At 37.1% G+C, this 19,946-nt stretch overlaps 1 long non-coding RNA gene across 11 annotated transcripts in view; it reads right to left on the minus strand.

Moving 5' to 3' along the window:
• Positions 1-17,388, minus strand: part of LOC137857869 (uncharacterized) — an 87,092-nt gene extending 69,704 nt beyond the window's left edge. For 9 of the 11 annotated variants that reach the window (XR_011097307.1, XR_011097310.1, XR_011097308.1 and 6 more), the window contains exons 1-3: positions 17,228-17,388; positions 12,615-12,711; positions 12,110-12,163 (exon numbers count right to left, since the gene is read on the minus strand). This is a non-coding gene — a long non-coding RNA (uncharacterized lncRNA). The remainder of the gene's footprint in view (positions 1-12,109; positions 12,164-12,614; positions 12,712-17,227) is intronic. The other 2 variants (XR_011097309.1, XR_011097314.1) reach the window with 1 other exon arrangement.
• Positions 17,389-19,946: the final 2,558 nt, after the last annotated feature.

Consider the following 19,946-nt stretch of genomic DNA (forward strand, 5'->3'; position numbering starts at 1 on the left):
AGGTGAAAAAGAACCATGAGGAAAAATTATTTGCAAGCCAGGAAGCCATGCTGGTTAGCAAAAAACAGCAGGAAAAAAAAAAAAAAAAAAAAAGAGAGAGAGAGAGAGACGATCTGAATATTTTCATACTTTAAGCAGGAAAGAAGCAGGGGATAGATACTTTTTCATCAATGTGATGCTACTTTTACATCCTTGTTCCCTCTGAAGACTTACACATGCTTTTTAGCTTTGACTGATAATAAATAATAGATTTCCTGCCATTAACTACAACGTTCCCCTCTCCCCTCCCAGGTTAACGGGTTCTGTCCAACAGATCTGGTCCTTCACAAACAATAGCTCCCTCACTGCTGAGGCCCTGCAGAGGCCTGTTGAAAGCACACAAAAATATTTCTTCTGCTCTCTTCCTGAACTTCTTAAACTCTAGGTGACCCAGAGTAAAATCCTTTTTAATGGGGCCTCGGTTAAATTGGTCAACTGAGCCCTTGTTGAACTAGCCAACACTATTCAGAAATAAAAAATAATTAAAAAAAAATACATTCTAGTTTCTTTTTGGAATCTTGGTTTTTACTTTACTTTCCTTAGAGGGAAAGAAATACTTATGTTCCCAGTTTTAATTCTCACTTCACTGTAGAATTAGCCGGCATTATTTAAACAGTACAACTACAGTTCATTAAGTTGTGGTGCATTTAGTTTATGGAAGTTCTCCTTCAATGCCATAGCATATTAGGTCCTGTTAGCCTACTAAACTGTCTGACACAATTGTGCTTTTCACTGAATAATTTCTTCTGCTGGTGACACAAGTCCAGTGAGCTGTGAGTAGAACTGAGAGATTATGGAGGTCTCTTGTCATGCTCCTTGGACATGCATAATAAAACAGTGCCTTGGGACAACATTTTTCATTCAAAACGCACTTCAAACTGCTCAAGAGCCTGTTTCACAACATTAAAGAGTATCAGCAGAAGATGGAAAAAAACTTGTAATGCACATGATAAACATCAGAAGTTCATTTTCACTCAGAAATGGCTTAAAATCGAGCAACGTCTTCCAGATTACAGGAACTTGCACACGTAGTGATGAGACACTGTCTATACTTGAAATGATTTACTTAAATAATTTTTTATACTGTGATAGCATACTGTAAATGGGTACTTGCACATATGTTCCTTATGCTGATTTGACAATTAATACCAGGAAACTGCTAAGGATCTGTATGATTTACAAATGCATTCGTGGTTTATTCTCTCTCCAATGATATAAGTAAAAGGGTAAATGTGTCCAAGATAGCAGGGCTGAGAAGTATCGTCTTAATCTGTAGCTCCTATCAAGGTTTTCTGGCATTTTATTGATCTCCTGTTAGGGCTACTGCCTCACATTTCCATTGACAGTGGATTGTTTGCAGAACTTGAAAGATTAAATAAATCCTGCCACATTCACTAGTCTTTTAGAATTCCACATCCACAAGTTCCTTATAAAGTTATATGTTCTCTGGATTTACGTGTATATAATACTCTTCTTTATGATTGAAAAGACCTAAATACACATTCCTTCAGGTCTCCCTTGCCTTCTTGCATTTCTACACAAGCAGCTAGTCTCTACCAATCCACAGATACGCAAAAGGCACTTCTTTCATGCTGGCATTGATTTATTTCATTCAACATTCAGAAGCATTCTTAGGAATGAATCTGAGGAAACATTTTCTAAAGTATTAAGCAGCTCCTGGTTTTGAAAATCTTACCGCATCATTTAGATGGTAAGTCTGTAAGTCCTGAGGCAAGTTTTCAGTATTGAGACAACAGAGGAGAGACACACTCCTTTTAATACTACTAGAATTTGATCATTTCAACAGCCATGTACATTTTGAAATGTAGCCCTTGGAATTTTGACTCTACCCCCCAGGCACTCTTTAAACAAAGGGTGCCCACATTTGCTGTATGGGTCTTTACACAGAGGTTAAAAACAACATCTTACAGTAAAAACCGCAGCAACAAGAAAAACACCAGTTTAAATGATGAGCCACAGCTGGAGATCAAAGGGTCAACATTTTGACCAGAAGGGAATCCCTTTTTGCCTCCTTGCATTATTTATCAAACTAATTATTCAACTGCAACAAAGAGCACTGTATCTCCACTTTTGCATCCATTTGCCTCTAAATTGAGAGAAATTAGCAATAATCGGTGTGAATTAGAAAGAAATTCACAGCTATTACAATACTAACTGCTTCTATTTTCTTTTTGCCTCTCCCCATCCCATAACCCTCAACAAATTTTGCTTTCTGCATTACCCATAACTTAGACTCGCTCTATTTAGGTTAAAAAGTCACAGTCCTTAAAATAAGATGCTTATCTTCTTTCAGCTGCTGAAGTCTAAAAGTGATCACAGTCCCCAGTCTTTGTGAACTTTACAACTTGTTGGATTTTTCTTGAAATGTGTCTATTCTTAAAAGCCAAACCCATGGAAAAATAACTGAAACCAAATGCCATGTGATCAGGGCCAACCATAACACATGAGAGCCCTAAAATAACAGGAGAGATACTGTGGTAATGCCTGACCTTCTGAACTGTGCATATGGGTTGAAGCAAAACAGCCCATATTCACGTCTTAAATGGTGCATACTAATAGTTTATTTGTAATGCAGAGGAACACAGTTTATAGAGCCATGATTTTAAAGCTTCAAGGACTTGCTTTAGATGCCAGAAATGACTTCACTTTTGGAATAAGCTTAAACAAGGTCACAGTTGAACTTTATTAGCTTATATGGTCAAAAACAGTTCAGCAGGCAGTTTCAATAACTGCAGACATTCCCTCTTTTTCTATCATGTTTCCACCTCAAAAAAGGCAGGTGCTCTACCACATTTTCTGCTCTAAATACAGGGTTATTCAGTGGGCCTGAATCTAGCATTTCTAAAACTTCAAATCTAAGTTTACAGGCACACAACTGCAACAACAATTTTCTTATGAGGATGTTATCAGCCTGTTCAGACATGCAACCAGCCCTTAACTCCAGTGATACATCTATCAATTACACTTGGATCAGTCCCACAGAACCTGTGTGTGTTTGATCCCAGTCATCTAAAATGCAGATTGCGTTGCTGCTGATAACTGAGCCCTTTGTATATATCTAAAGTGTTCAGACTGTAGTGCCATCAGGATACTTTCTGACAAGGAACAGTAACCTTGGCTAAGATAAAGAACCAACGATACTTCAGTGAACACTAACTTCAAACAACAAAACTATGACAGTGTCAGAATAATGGCTGCTCCTATCCAGTTTACACATATAATCAGTCAAGGTGTTGAGTAAATGGTATTAATTATGAGTTAAATATCCCTACAAACTGTGAGTGGGAAATCTACCCTCTATCCAGCTTCAATGTGCAAGATGGCCAGAAACTCAAAACCAAACCACAGACACGTCACTGACACACAAAGAAAGCATATACAGGCTTGCTCAGGAACAAACAAATGTTTCCTGGGTAATGTTTTTAAACAGAAGATGTGCAACTTTGACAGCAGGAAAATAAAAAGTGAAGAGAAAAAGGACAAATGCATCAATGACTACATCTAGACTGTTGCTGAAGCCTTGGCAGTGTAAATAAAAGGGAAAAAACTTTGAAAAAGTTTCAGGGTCTGGTGCTAGCTAAATGAGGCTTCCAGCTGAAAGCAAGGAAACTTTTTCTAATTATTGTTATATCCTGTTTTCAGGGAAAAAGTTTATCCTACTTTCTCTGTAGATGAACAGGATTGGTATAGAGGCTCCTCAGTCCACAGCCATGCTTTCTTCCCTGCTGGAAAAACTTGTAGCATTCATGGCCTTCCAGAAAGCCATCCAGTCAGAAAGGTAAACCATGCTGTGGACAACCACCACTGGTGCTACCCACAGCCCTTATGTTACACACATACAATGAAATCCTGATCCCACTCTAGTTGAAAGTCCTGCTTCTGCTCACAGGAACACAGACAAGACTTTCTTTTTATGCATATTTTTTCTTCATTAACAAACTTTCAAACAAATAAAGAGAAGAGTGCTCAAGAACCCTATAGGATAGTTTTAACTACCCTTCCTTCTAGGTCTTGAGTACACAAATATCTGCAAAACCATGGCTACGGATCTCTTGCAACAGAAGCTAACAAAAATCCTGGCAGAGGTGGGAGAGTCAATATGTAAAAGACAGTCAAACTGTGCAAATTGCCATGCTCTATTTCATAAGCAGCTGAATGAAAATGAGAAGCTCAGTTATCTGAACTGGTGAGATGTAGCAGCCAGACCACAGAGGGAAAAAAGAGCAGTAAAATGTTTCTTAATGCACGAAGAACTAAAGAATAGAAATAGAATCATTCATCATACACAAACAGATAGGGTAGCATGGCCAAACGATGAACTGTTACAACAGTTGATTTTGGCACAGGATCATACTTAGCTGTACTACTTCCTTCAGGTGAAGTCCTGCTGGACTGAAGTATTGCTGGACAGAAACCAACCTTTCGTCTGGCCAGAGACAAGCACCGAGACCTTACAAACTGAACTGCTACAGACGGGGTAAAAAGTATAAACGACCACTTCCTATAGTCGTCAAAGAACACGATCACCTTAGAGTTAAACCTTCATTAAAACGAACTTTTTAAACCTTATTTAAAATCCATGGAACTCAGTAAATTGGATGCTTCTAATCATTAACAGGGATACTTAGGCCCTTTTTTAGGGTTTTGGTATCTTCAGACAAGAACAATTATTTCTTTCTTCTCTGTTGGTTACAGCCTATAAGAGAAGATGAATACCCAGAGCTAATCGGGGCTCTGACAAGAAGGCCTAGGGCTTGAGGAGGCTGACTCTGGACAAGGACAGATAGTACCAACATATTGTTCCACCGTGATCTTGTACTGTATCATCTGCTAACAGCATTCATAACACCTTCAGGGTAACACCCCAAATAGAGACATGACTTTGCAGGGGAAAAAAAAAAAAAGGAACAGTTAATGGCTGCAATGTCTTTCTTCTAAAGTCAGTAATTATGATGAAAAGTCCAAATATTTAATATGATCAAGACAGAAATCCTTCAGCTCTGACATCTGCCCAGTCCTATGACATGAAGGATGATCCTGATCTTCATAAAAACATCCCTTCATCTGCCTCCTCTCCCATCGCGCCAAACCACTGAGCTATTCTCAAACACTTGTACAAACAGGAAGAGGAAACTGAGCAGATACTAACATCCTAATCCTCAGAAATTAGGTAGCTCCCTTGTGTTGTATCATTTGCTCCTATTTGAATCCTAATGAGGTACAAAACATAACAACGTAAAGAAACCCTACTTAATTCATAAAAATTTTAATTCTTAACATTAGGTCTTAATTTATAGCTTCATTCAAAGTAGCACAAACAGAGGTCTTACTGCAGAACTTTGAAATATTATCTACACAAGATTTGAAAAGTTTTGATTTCTGATTTCAGTGAAGACCTTTTACATACTGTGCCCTCTTTTAAAAATAATCTTAGTTTCCTGTCTGATACATCTGTCTTTCTTCAGTCACAGAAAGCAGGATAGTTTGCAAGCTTTTTTCTCAATTCATCTGATACTTTCATGAGTGCTAGAGGGCAACAAGCAATAGTGACACTTCATAATAATTTTGACTATATCAGTGTCCCATGAACAACAAAAACAACAACAACAAACTGAGAATATTTTCAAAAGCTTCCGAGAGCCAGTGAGCATCCTTCCAAGCGATGCCATTGTGAGATGAGGATTTACATCTTTAAAAACAGGATGAACATATAAAGCCTGTGTTTACATCGTTGAGGTTTGACAAGCTGGAGCCAGAATATCTGTAATCTGATAGCAAATGTAAAAATTTAGACATAGAATTTGATATTTTATCTTCATCACATAGATCTAATACACACAATAACAAGTTTGTATATTTCACATGTATACCCTATATGTGAGATACTCTTTGGCAGATCCAGCCAGCTCCCCTGCCAGATATTGAACTACCCTCAGCTGTTTTTAATTTTTGGAACCTCTTAAAAATGAAAAGACTCGCTGTTTTGTAAATACTTTAGCCAGTCACAAATATTCAGCATTATAAAGAACGGCAATGTGAAACACTTGCTTTCCATAAGTTTACTCTTTCTATAGCATATTAAGAAACATTTTGCAATAATCAAGCATCTTACAATCAAATAACACCTCTTCGTCTGCTTTTTAGTATAACACTAAAATACTCAGATTGAGATTTATGCAAGCAATGAAAGGAAACTCATGCAATGTTGAACTGCTTCCTTAATCTGAAGAAATTTGGAAAAGGCTTTGTTGAAAGCACATAAACTGACACAAAACCTTGTATGTAACGTCTCTGAGAAGCAAACTACCTTTCTGAATAAATGAAAATGAAATCCATGACTGTATTAGTTATGCAGGTAGTTAAGACCACAACAAACTAGTTTGTATCTTATGTTCGACTGTATGTTAGTTGCTGTCCCCCTCCCTTATACTGGTCTAGAAGTTAAGTCTTTGTATCCCCTCACCTTCCTGTAACCTACTTGTGATACCACGACTAGCTCAGAGGAGGAGAAGTTAGAGATAAAGAAAATGATTAGGGGGTTAAGAAGTCAACTACACAAGAGAATGCCTGCAAGGCATGCAATGTGCTGCGTCCTGACGATGAAATATTTGTTCTTCAAAGCAATTGAGAATAAGCTTCCAACAACGGAAGAGAATCTAGAGATTCATTAGGACCTAGAATTCAACGAGATGAAAGAAAAGTCCCACTCATTTCTATCAACACTTCCATCTAAACAGAATATATTGAAAATTGCTTTAGAGATGAACTCCTTGCCATTTGCCTACTGCACTGATTAAATCATACTTTCTTTGAATTATTTGTTTGCAATCTTTTTATTATTTAAATCAAGCTGAAAGATTCCATAGAAAAAACTAAAGCTCATGGGAACAGTAATATTGATTTTCATGTGGCTTAAAAACTGGACAAATGTTGCAAACCTCTCATGGATATGAGGATTGTTCGGTTTGACAGAACTGTTTTCAGATTCAAAAAGAAACCATTCCTTCTTAAAAAGCAAAATCAGTTATAAGTCATATTGTGCAGTCATATTCTTACTACAGAGCAGGCAATATAGAAATTACACTCTAGTTACTAAAATCCAGAAAAGATTCTAAAATGTATAGCAACATTTTTGTGCGAACAAACACAGCTCTGACAAATTCATGGTTTACTAAGAATCAAACCATATGTGGAAGCTTAGAGAGTACCAAAACTTCTAATGAGTGAAGAATACATTGCGAGTAAAACAACTTTGCATTATATAAATAAAACAGCATTTTTTTAACTTAATAGATATAAGAAGTGCATGGGCTCATTGCTATGGGAGTTTGATTACTACATGATTTTTTCACAGTACGCCTTACACTTCCTGCATTTCCAAGGAAAAGAAAACATGAGTGCAAAGATACTCCATCAAAATACACCCATGTAAGATCTCTGACACCCAAGTGCATTCAAATTCTGAATTCCACTCTCAATAACGAATGGAAAAACTCCAGTTCCACTAGGAAAGGCCTATCTCAGCTGGTATTTTTGAAACTGACTTTTCCCACTTTCCCTAAAATGGCTTTGACAAATCCCTTGGATCTCTGTTTCTGGCTGACACTTAAAGTCTTTTAAACTCAGAGTAATAATGTTTAGTGTTTTGGCTGATAGTGCAAGTCTGGCATTAAGTTCTAAACAGCAAACCAATACCTGGAATATTTATCACTACAGACCACGTTTACTTAAAATTCAGAAATTGTGATGGAGCACATCACACAAGACACGAAGCCTCCTTTCTTTTCAAAGGAAACACAAGTTTTCCTCAACTGGATTATCATCAATAGGTATAAAAAACCTGCCATAACTTTGTTCCTCAATCAATGAAGAGATTCATCTAATTATTTGCCTTATGGGACTACCAAATACAGTTCAAACAATCTATGTTCATCAGCCTCAAATACATCAGAACTGCTTCTTGGGGCTCTTAAAATGAGGAGCAAGCAAATCAGTTCAGAGAACAGAACCCCTGACATTCTGCCAGGAACCGTGTGTGGAGAAGTACTTGAAAAAGATGTAATACTGAGAGACCTATCCTGCCAAGGTGAACTGTTCAATGGTGGTGTTGCAGCGGTCATTTTAATGATGGATAACGTATTTTCATTTCAGTCTCTTAGTTGCAAGATTACACGTGAACCATATTCAAGAAAAAAGAAATGTACTCTTTCAAATTTAAGTTAAAATCTTCATACAACCACGTATACAACCAATTTTTAACAACCATAATCAAAAGCAGGGGTTTAAAAATCAATATATTGCAACAGGTTCACTACAATTTGCAAGAGTTGATAACGATGAGAAACTTTCAGGTCCCTTGAAACTGAACATTAGGTCATGTTCTCTTTACATAATAATTATTATTATTAAATATAAGCAAATTCCTATCCACTTTTATGATCAATAAATAGCACATGCTGGATAGACACTGCATCTATATTTGAATCTCTCTGTATCTCTCAGAGAGAAAAAAAAATCTTGAAAAAAGCAGCAGTATCACAGGATTTTTTTTCCCTCAAGGACTTGAAAAAAAATATTCCAATCACACTACTACCATTCCTGTTATATTTGAGACTGGCTATGTTAGCAGGGCAGAAAAGACTTAACGGGAACTTCTTTTTGTCACAACTCCCTGAAATTAGACCCCCCAGTCTTTACACATATATTACACAGTGGTCTGCTGCGATAGAAATAGATAGGTCTTATACTACCTACTGGCTATCCTTTTTGCTGGGTCAGATGTTGTTGGCCTACTAAAATGGGGGAACCAGTATCCTTTAGCAGACAGGACAAGGACTTTTAATTGCTGAGGCTTGACCTAGTATTTTCAGATTTTTTGATACACAAACTTTGCTTTTTGTGATGTTGTGAGGAAGTTATCTATCAGAGTTCCTTTTTCACAACTGATTATGATTCCATCATCAGTCATGGCTAGATATCAAATTACTTTTGGCATATATCTTGTATCACAATCTGGCCACAGAGTACTTAATCAGTGTTTCACAGAAATTTCTCATCATTTCACTAAATGCAGCATGGTTATAATTTTAAGGGTTTCATTTCAACTTAAATGTAGTGTTCACTCAGCTGCGGGAAAGCACTAGGAAATGGGTAGCAAGGCAAACTTGTGAATTACATTCCCAGTGATCATAAAGACATTATATACTGGATATTTTATTGCTTCTGTCAAATAAAATTTGTTAAAATGTAGGTTAATCAGGCTTGATAGAACCTCTTAGCTTTTTTTCCCACACATCACGATTTTCTATATCATTACTAAACGGTATACTGAGTATCTAGGCATATTGTCAGCTAACTACCTCATCTTTGTAACCACTGTTCTCACCTGATATTTGGGAGGAACTGGAAACCAAGCAAACAGAACTTTAATTTGGATTGACCGGCATGGTTGTGCACCCAAGAAGTGCAAAAAGCACGAGTCAATCCCCAGTAAATTAATGGAGCATTAGCTTACAAATCACAGCACTAAGATTCCTCTGTTTTCATAGTACTTGGAGGTATTTTTTAATGAAAGTGAAATTATCATTCAAACTAGGATTGCAATGAAAAAATATCCAATATAAGTCTCAAAATAATGTTGTGGTAGTAACAATAATGGTAGATCCAGTTTATTTCAAGACACAGCAAATGCTGCAGAAGTTGTGAACACAAATAGCATATGGCAAACCCAACCTAACAGAGACCTGCACTCTAGATATTGTCATCACAGACAGTCAGTATATACAATGGAAAAAAGCAAGAAATTCTAGCGTGCAAGTTGTCTTTCTAAAAGATATGTAACTGCACCCTGAGCATGCCAAATTATGCTCGTTGATATAAAGGAACATAGTGGGAATAGTTTACAAGGTAGGTGTCTAAAGTTAGGTGAGATGAAACCCAAGGCACTTGACTTTTGTTTTTCCTTTGCCTCAAATTATTTGAGACAAATTTGAGGAAAGATTTTGATTTAAACAGATCAGCAGCTTCTCAAAATTCACCTTCTTTCGGGCACGTCAAAAGTTGTTCACTTAAGAAAAGAAAAAAAAAACAAAACACTTAAAACCAGTCTTGAAAGTATACAGCGACCAATTCTTCACATTGCAAATCATGTTGCATTTGAAATCCATGACACAGGCTTGCATCCCTCCACTCCCTTCTCCAGCAACTGGGAGAACTTGTCTTTCCAAAAAGCTGGATTCTGCACTATGCCTCAGGCTGCAGTGAGTCAAGCTTTCATATGGGATTGGCTGAATGGTTGTTTCTTTTTTGCCTTGTGGTTTTTGTTTTTTCTTCCCCTAAAAAACTACCAAGGGGACTTGGGGTGGACTTAGAGTGTAGAAAAGTTACCCTGTTTTTTAACTGCTAAGAGAGGAAAATGTTTACAAAGCAACAACTGCTCTGTACATGTATGAGAGCAGTATTGGATTTACAATTGGTTATTGTTTCCTCTATTGCCAAAACTTCTTTTTTTTTTTTGGCAAGAACTTTTTGGCATGCAACGTTAGTTCCAAACGTTGTTTGTGTTTGGTTTATGCTCTACAGTAATCTTTTCTTATATTTTTTAGCTTTTTTAGCTGCCTGGCAGAGCATGCCTTTCAAACTCATAATCAAGAACAACAACGTGGCAGCAAAGATAGAAACAAAATTAAAACAAAGTGGTGGAAAACATAGTGATCTTGGTTCCAGATAATAGTTAATTGCATGTGTTTGAGACACTGTCTCTTATAGCAGTGGATCATCAGTGCAGTAAAGGCAATACTGTCTATGCTAGCCATTACAAAAAAAGCCAGACAATGGCAGTCCTCCCTTATCACTCAGCTATTCAGTGTAACTGAGCCTGCTACGCCCTGTTTCATGTGTGTTTTTACATGGCAATCAAAAGTGCTTATTTATGAAAGCTACTAGCTTTCAGACATGCTCTAACATTGGCCGAGAGAACTTACTTAGCTTGTCCTAGATCTAAGAGTCGGAGGCAGTTAGATATCTAACTCAGGAGGTTTAAATCAAGTTCTTTGATTTCATCTCAAGACAGCATTCTTTACCCACTATACTGTCTCAGTGTTAATTACAGAGTATTCTTTGGAACTCCACAAGCTATACTGAGGTAGACAAGAATTATTTTTTGAGATCATGATTCAAAAGCTTATGATTATTCATTTTGCTTCCCTTTTGAGTTAAGAAACTGAAGTGACACTAAAACTTAGCCAAATGTTTTTCATAGATATAAAAATACACATATTATATATAATAAGACTCCGAAGAAGTGCATTTGAAATCCGTATGCAAATAAAAATATAATTTCATACATGTTTCTACTCTTAAAACAAGTCCCAAGATAAAACAGAACAAATGCTTCATAGCATTAGAAGAAAGAGGAAAACAAACCCCTGGATACGCTTTGTAGATCATATCATCAACTTGTGAGGCATGTCTTTTATTTACCAGTGATTTTGTCTAGAAAGTCTAGACTGCAAATCCTTTATATAGGACTTGGATATAACTTACCATTGAATATATACAAAATTAAAAGGAAAAAGTAGCACACTACTGCAATACCTGTATTACAAATAAAGTCAAAATGCTAAGTAAATCTATTTCTCTTCCCAGCTAGCCTCTTGGTTGATCACAATGGGAAATAAAATTTGCAGTGCACAACCATGAGTCACCATCCATGCATATCTACTCTGCCAAACAACTGTATGCAGCAAAAGCTTAACTGTAACATAGATGCTAAAGAACAGAATTGTAAGAATAATTAGGCTTTTAGCATCAGTTAAGGAACTACACTTTCCCTCTCCCCAAGGTATTATTCAAACTGTATCCAAACCCAAACTAAAACTGTCCTTACCAAGGTAAAAAGCCTAAAGTATTGTTCGCTCAAAATCAAACTTGCAACATAAAACCATTTGTGTCAGTTACTATAAACAGAATATAAGATAATTAAAAGATTTTTCACAAAACTTCTGAAAAAAGAATCAAAGCACATCATTTTCCAATAGTCAACACTTACCATGAGTATCAGTGATTTCTGTTCCTTTCTTTCCCATATATTCAGGTGAGTGACCTAGTGGAGCAAATGAGAATAGATTACCTGAAGACATTTAATTCCTTCTGTTGGAAGTATTTCAGTTTGCATATATAAGTGAAAGTTCATGGATCAAAGACTTGAAACTCCTATATCTTATCTTCTAGGCCAGTGGCTCTAGAATCATTACTACTTGTAAGTTATCTTATAAAAACTAAAAATGAAAAATACAGATTTTGACAGCAAGGCCTGAGGGAGATCAAATACTGTAAATTTATTAGTAAGGAAAGCAAATTAACAATAAATCATCTTTCATATATAGAACTAGACATGAAATAGATCAATATTAATATCAATATTTTAACTGACTAAATCAAATAACCATTATATAAGATTATGCTTTAAAAGTATCAGAGGTTTATGGGTAAATTTAAAGGTATAAGTCCACTTTTCAAGAGTTTTAAAAGGCATAATGTTGAAGTTTAGTCACCTTACTCCCATCCAAAGGGTTCAATCCTGAAACCTTATACCTCTGAAGCAGCCTTAGAAGAACCCTAACAATTCTATGAGCAACACACCCAGGCCACCTGAAATAACAAAACACAAAAAAAGTAGGAAGGTATTTTTTCAAATGATTTGTTTATTTTGGAATCTCTTGAAATACTACCAGCACATCCACTGCATTCAGGAGATCACATAAAACCTTACCAATTTTCAAAGCCATTCAACTTAACCAATACGGAAACAAGAGATTGTGGTCAGTGTTTAAGCATGGCCTTGATTAATAGTTCAATAACAACTTCATCCTAAAGAAAAACAGGGAAAGGAGAGGAAGGGTGGGGAGGGGAATCAGAGGCACCTGGATCCTAGACTTTCTCCAGACTCTGGTTCCTGTATCTTTTGCATTACTAGGAAATTAAACTAGTATGAGAATTCTTCCCTTGCTAAATTTGTCAGGGTTATATTGCTCACTTCCACTACACCAAGCATGTTAGTACTGTTAAACAGACTTACCCTACCATTTTCAGGCCTGAGGAGAGCAAGAAATAATGCTAAGATTTGGAAAGCCATTTGAAGTTAAGTACCCCCAAGAAAATTAGGAAGTTTTGTACAGTCTATGTCACCTGTGATAGCCTGGAACATTATAGACAAATGCTAGCCAAATACTTTCATGTTCAACCCTAGATCAATGCAGCAGCTTTGGCATCTCGGTTTAATACATATCCCACTGTTTAGATTCTACTGATGACCTTATCTAACTGTTGTCATTCACACTTGGCTTGGAATAATTTTGATATAACCCTGACAAACCATATGTAGGGTGTTACAGAAACAATGCTGGACAAGCAGAGTAATTCCTGTGTTGCAGTTAGACACTAAGTATATGTCTATGACATGTGAAACAAATAACGCAACATAGGCACTATATTTTGCCCATTCACAGCTGTAGCCACAGTTGCTATCCATCTTTCATCTTTGTTTCCTGCATCCCTTGCAGTTACATCTAGTACGGAAACTGTTCTTGTGAACTTCATGTCCTTTTACACATTTGTCATGGCCTAACTCAACCTGCTGTGAGCTGTGCTTAACTGGAACAGACATCCTAACACAAAGAGAAATCCTTTCTGAACAACGGAAATAAAAGACCACGACACAGGAGTTTCCTGGGACCCAAAATCTGTAACTTGAACACAATTTTCTTAGTGAAGGCTGAAGCACGGATTTCTGTTGCTATCTTTGAAGGGCTCTTGGAACTCAGGAAGCACAGCCATCCTGCTTCCTTTCTGGGGACTGATCAACATGCTATAGTTTTCAGTAACTTATTTAAAGATGGATGCACCTGGCAACGTAAAAAGGAAACTGAAGAGGTTTCTTCATTCCCTGACCAGCTTCTTAACTAAGACTTACAAATTTCAGATCTGTACGACCATACAAGGCGGCACTGCATAATAGAAGTTCTATTTTCTTTTTTTTTTTTTTTAGCATGTTAATGTACCATACTAATATTAGTACTGCATGCAGAGGTCAATAGCGTCAGGCAAAGCAGGAACAGCTATGAAAATAAAGCCAACCCCGCTCAGCCGAAATGTTCTCCTGCCAACTTGCATACATAACCCACAGGTTGAGTCCAAATCTCGCAGTCAAGTCCAAACCAAGTACCTTCTCTACCAGCCCACTCAAAACTCTGCAACTGACTTCCACAAAGTTACAGGAAGGGATGCCACACTAAGATCTCCTTCCTGTTTTCTTTTAAGGGAGTGATGGAGGTTGGGAGCCTTTGCTAAGGTACAGCAATGTACTGAGCACAGCAGCTCAGCAGCAGTACAGACAGAAAAGTGCAAAGGTGAGTCAGACTGAAGCGATGGAGAAAACATTCTAGCATCTTTTAACATTCTGACATTGCTGCTTTACGTATTTACAACTTGTTGCCTTAATCCCAAAACACATAACCATGCATTGCTTAAGTAACACATGAAAGGCGAAGATGCATCTTCCACTGAACCTGTGCGCAAAAGCACCTATTAAAATATTCTTGTCTGTGTTAACCACTTACCATGTTTAGTGCTAGCAATATTGAAACCACTGCACTTGTGACTCCAGTAAAAGAAATCGAAGTCTGAGTTCTTTGTAAGAATATCATTAACATAATCAAACCCACCAGCAAAGATAACCACCACATATGTTCAGTAGATTTTGACATCAAGAGCTACAAGTATCTCAGTTTTTGAATCACCCATCCTGCCTATTTTCCATAAATGCAAATTCATCTTTGAATTATTTAGAATCCCTGATTGATTCACTAAGTTAGACCAAGCAAACAATTAAGTCCAGATACTAAGAAAAACTCCTCTTTTTCAAAATTTTATGTATTTAGCTACAGTTAGAAAAGACTGTCTAATAGGTCATTGTAAAATGAATCACTTGTGTAAAAACATGGGCATAACTTTATATACAAAATGGAGGCTATGCTAACTGAACAGGCCTTAAGCCCCTTGCCTCAAATCCAGGAAAGCATGACAACTTTAGCCCTGCTTTATCAATGATCTCTCTAGCACATTACAAGCTAATCACGTGTTTATAAGCTTTACTAGATCAGGGTGCTCAGATTTCCTTTTCATTACTGAGTTGAAACCAGGTTCATCATGTTGCCCAGAGGACAGAAGGCTGGAACACTTACCTTTTGACCACAACAATAAAGGACAGAATCTTCCATAATTACTCACAAAAATCTCACAGTGAAAACGACATCTGGACTACTGACAGCAAGTCAAGAAATTATTTTTACAATTTAACATTACACTGGCAAAGGTATTATTCAAATCTGATACATTATTTGGTTCAGATGAAACTTTGGCTCCACACCAGAATCGGTAACAAAAGTTCCATCAGTGAAGCTGTATTATGTTACATTAATAGGACTACTTCCTAAGAATGCAGTGCTGCCTACAATAATAGTGACCTCTTACCAACCATGTTTTCTTCCCAGATTTCTTTTGATCCACTTACTTCTTGTAGACTTTCATCCCTGACATATCAGCGTGGATCTACTGACAATTATTGGAAAGTCATGTTGTTTTATGGAACAACTACACAGTAAAATTTTGAACAGCACAGGCTCATAGGAGATGCAATCCTTTACAGTAAGATTAAATGTGGCAGTCTATTTATGACTGACAGAAAGAGAGGAGCAAAGGTTCTGCATACTAGAAGGATGCCGCAGCCAGGATTTGGAAATGGTCTGTGAATTCTTAGAACCAGAAGTACCACAAAAACAAGGAGATGAAAATAAGCTGAGCTTCAGTCATGTATTATTTTAGTAGCATAGGCATCAAGATGCAAGATCTTGGATTATTTCTAAGGAGTAATTCTAGATTCCACAACTTGATCTACAGTGAAATTTCATGAACAGAGAAATCCAGGACAGAACTTGAGAGTACTGAATGCTGTTTAACCTTACAAAGCGTTAACATTTTATCTTTCTAACATCTGAGAAAGAATGGTGTAAATTAACTATTTGCCACAACAATATGAACTTATAGCTTTCCGTAGCATATAATCTTAAATTAGGCTATGATGCCAGGAAATTTTTATTTTATGGTTGATATCCTGTAGGAAAAATTCCAAACATCTCTTCTCTTCTTTGCTCAGCAAAAACAGTGTGTTGATTGAATCAGAGCCAATATGTACACTCATGAACTATCTTGCCTTAACTGTATTTGTAAACTAGTTAGGACAGAACTATATGTACGATGCTATAGATAAGATACAGCAAGGGCCTCATTTCAGACTTCCTATTTAAGTCCACTTAAAGCTGTCTCTCCAAACAAAACATTTTGATTCTGAAGACAAGATAAACCTTTCCACAGAAAATTTGGTGGAGGAAAAACAATACCATCTATGGTTGGAAGAGAAAAGGAAAAATAGCTTTAAACATTTATTACTATGTTCTAAAATCTCTAAATCAGAATTCCAGAGAGTACTTGGCCTAATTATTCTGGCTGGGGCATCTGAGAAAAATCTACTAGACTTCAACATTTACTGATATATCCCTATTCCTGAACCAGATATGCACTTAAGATTTATTTAGCCCTTCTGCCTGGGCACAGACATGAAATCATAAAGGATCACTCTATTTATTTCAGCGTAGGAACGTCTGTTAAGTTGCCATTTGTCACTATTCAAGACAAGAGAAGTCTTGTCAACTATGTGTTACAAAAGAACTGAGCCATGGATTCTTTCATACTCTATTAATATAAATGCTGTCAATACCTATCTTTATGTGATAGGTCATTTTACCTCAAAATAAACACTGTAATGCTTATTTGTTAGAGCATTTACATTGTATAAATTCAAAGTCATAAATATGCACTCATGTAACTAAGTCAACACACCTTACTGGTGGCCAACTGCTATTGCAGAAAAACTATCCCAGAAAATATTAACATAATAGCATAGGGCTCCTCTTCAATGACAGCAGAGTCCTAAAAAATCAATGTAGGTTAAGCCAAAATTCATCATTCACATTATGGTAAAATTCTGTGCCTTCATCTAAATTCTGATGAGCGTCTGGTAGCTTACACAATTGTCTAACTTCTTACTCACATAAGGTATCTCCACATGGGAACGTCAGCAGGAGAGATTGACAACTAATATGCTAATCCACTGGTTTCAGAGCCAATTCATCATGGAATCCTTACAACAGAAGGTGGACGCAGAGTTCTACGTTTTGATGATAATGTGCAGACTCATTCTGTGAAGCCCATATACTCCTATTAAACAGAAACAGAGTTTGACAATCCACACATTTTGTGGATTCCAAATTTCTCCTGTTTATAGTCAAATTAATAACAAATAAATACACAGAATAGTGTACAAACAATAAAATATTTTCTGCCTTTTTTTTTAAAAAAAAAAAAAGAAAGAAAAAAAGTAACTTGCAGTGAAACAAAAGCTTTATATACTTCAGAACATCAAAATAACCTATAAATATCATTAAGAGAACACTGTGGCAGTGACCTTGCTAGTTGTTATTGCTTTTCATGAGAACTGCATTAGGCATCTCTAATTCACTTACGTATTAGAATAAATAGGTTAAGTTAGCAAGTAAGTATACTGTTGAGGGCAGTGTACTTGTTGAGTACACTGTCAAGCACAGTAAAGACACTGTTGAGCATAAGTATCTTACAAGACAGTAGAAGTGAAATGCATCAAATAAGCCTGCGCACTCCTAGTATGTGATAAACTGGTGTATATATTCACATGCATGCATGTGTATATACACAAAATAGTATTAAAAATATGTAGGTCCACATGGAAGCTGTTACACAGGTCTATTGAGCGTAGTCTGAGTTTTACTAGCAGTGAGTCAGACTTAGATCCCATTTCTGTACTACTGTCACTAAGAACTAGGGCTGCTGGCAGGAAAACCTCCATCTCCTTCATGGTAAATAACAGCTTGTTCTACGCAAGAAGAATTGCACTCTAAGCCACATCTCTGCTTGAAGCTTGCCTGAACCTTGATAAGCCATCTCTCAGAATTGCATCACTTAGTTATGCTACATGCTAACAGATTATTCTTCTTGGTAATACAGATGACTTAATGCAGAAACCAAGTTCAGAGACCCAGTAAGAAACACTTTTTAGAAGTACAGAGGCTCTCATTGCCTATTTAGATATGCAGTTATCAACATGGGTATGTCATGACCCATGTGCTTTTAAGAACATGCATCCTTTTCCAGGACAGCAACAGTTACTGAATGCTTAACCACTCAAGTAAAACTGCACAAGACCAAATAAAAAAAAAAGCACTTCTGTTTTATAAAAAAGATAAGGATAAAATGTTAATACTTAAGTACAAGAAGTTTGGTGGTGTTTTGTTGTTCTTTTTCTTTCAATGATAAGGGTAAAAACAACTTAATGGCTGAAACTGTAGTAGGTTCATCAGTCCCCATACTTCATTCTCTCCTTGTTGAATAGTAGTTTTATTATACCTTTAAGTCTAAGTACAACGCCATGTATCTATACCACATAAATAAATATCTCTACTAATGACCTCACTTAAAAGCATATTTCTTCTATTTCAGGTAAGGTTGCTCACAGGAGGCAGAAGACATCCTGTATATTACAAACCATCAACAGTGACTTCAATGATATAGGATATCCTATCCCTATCATATCTGGGCTGAAAGGTTTGCAAAACCCAAACTATGTTTTTCCTTTCTAAATTAATCTTTTACTTCCCTGCTAAATTTTACTAACCAGTTCTCCAAAGTGGATGCTATAAGTAAAAAACACGTAAGTTTTTGGTGCTTTTGGTGTTTCTTTCAGGTAGTCTGAAAAAATACAATTAGTGCACAGATGTTCTGAGCTTATGCATGAAAGCAACGAAGGGATTAAAAGACTTGATGCATCAATAGAACATGTTGACTCTGGACAGCTGTTGGCATAAACTCCTGTCACCTCTGACACAAAGCTAAATACATCAGAAAGACGGGGTTAAAAAACAATAAAGCATTCCAATCCTTGTGACATATAGAAAAACCTATAGCATCAACACAAACCATAGAATCATAGAATATCCTGAGTTGGAAGGGACCCATAAGGATCATGGAGTCCAACTCCTGGCACCACACAGGTCTACCCAAAATTGCAGACCATGTGACTAAGTGCAAAGTCCAAACGGTTCTTAAACTCCAACAGGCTTGGTGCCATCACTATGTCCCTGGGGAGCCTGTTCCAGTGTGCAACCACCCTCTTGGTGAAGAACCTCTTTTTCATACCTAGCCTAAGTCTCCCCTGCCTCAGCTTGACACCATTCCCACAGGTCCTGTCACTGGTGACTAAAGAGAATAGATTGGCACCTGCCTCTCCACTCCCCCTCACGAGGAAGCTGTAGGCCGCAACGAGGTCCCCCCTCAGCCTCCTCTTTTCCAGGCTGAGCAGGCCCAGTGCCCTCAGCCACTCCTCATATGTCTTCTCCTCTAGGCCCTTCACCACCTTTGTAGCCCTCCTCTGGACACTCTCCAACAGTTTTACATCCTTTGTGTACTGTGGTGCCCAGAACTGCACACAGTGCTTGAGGTGAGGTTGTACCACCACAGACACTATAGTAATTTCTGCACTTTTGTCCTTTCCAGTTGTTTCAGATGTGGTAATTACAGATATGGATAGTAACATGAAGAACATTTGAAGAAACTGCATTTATTCAGCCTACATAAGAGAAGGCTCAGTGGGGGTTTAAACACAGTCTTTGACCATCTAAACATTAGCCATGGAGAAGACAGGTAGCCTCTTCATTAGGATTCTTGGTGACAGAGACAAT

The sequence above is a fragment of the Anas acuta genome, chromosome 5, assembly GCF_963932015.1.
Source record: "Anas acuta chromosome 5, bAnaAcu1.1, whole genome shotgun sequence".
Lineage (NCBI taxonomy): Eukaryota > Metazoa > Chordata > Aves > Anseriformes > Anatidae > Anas > Anas acuta.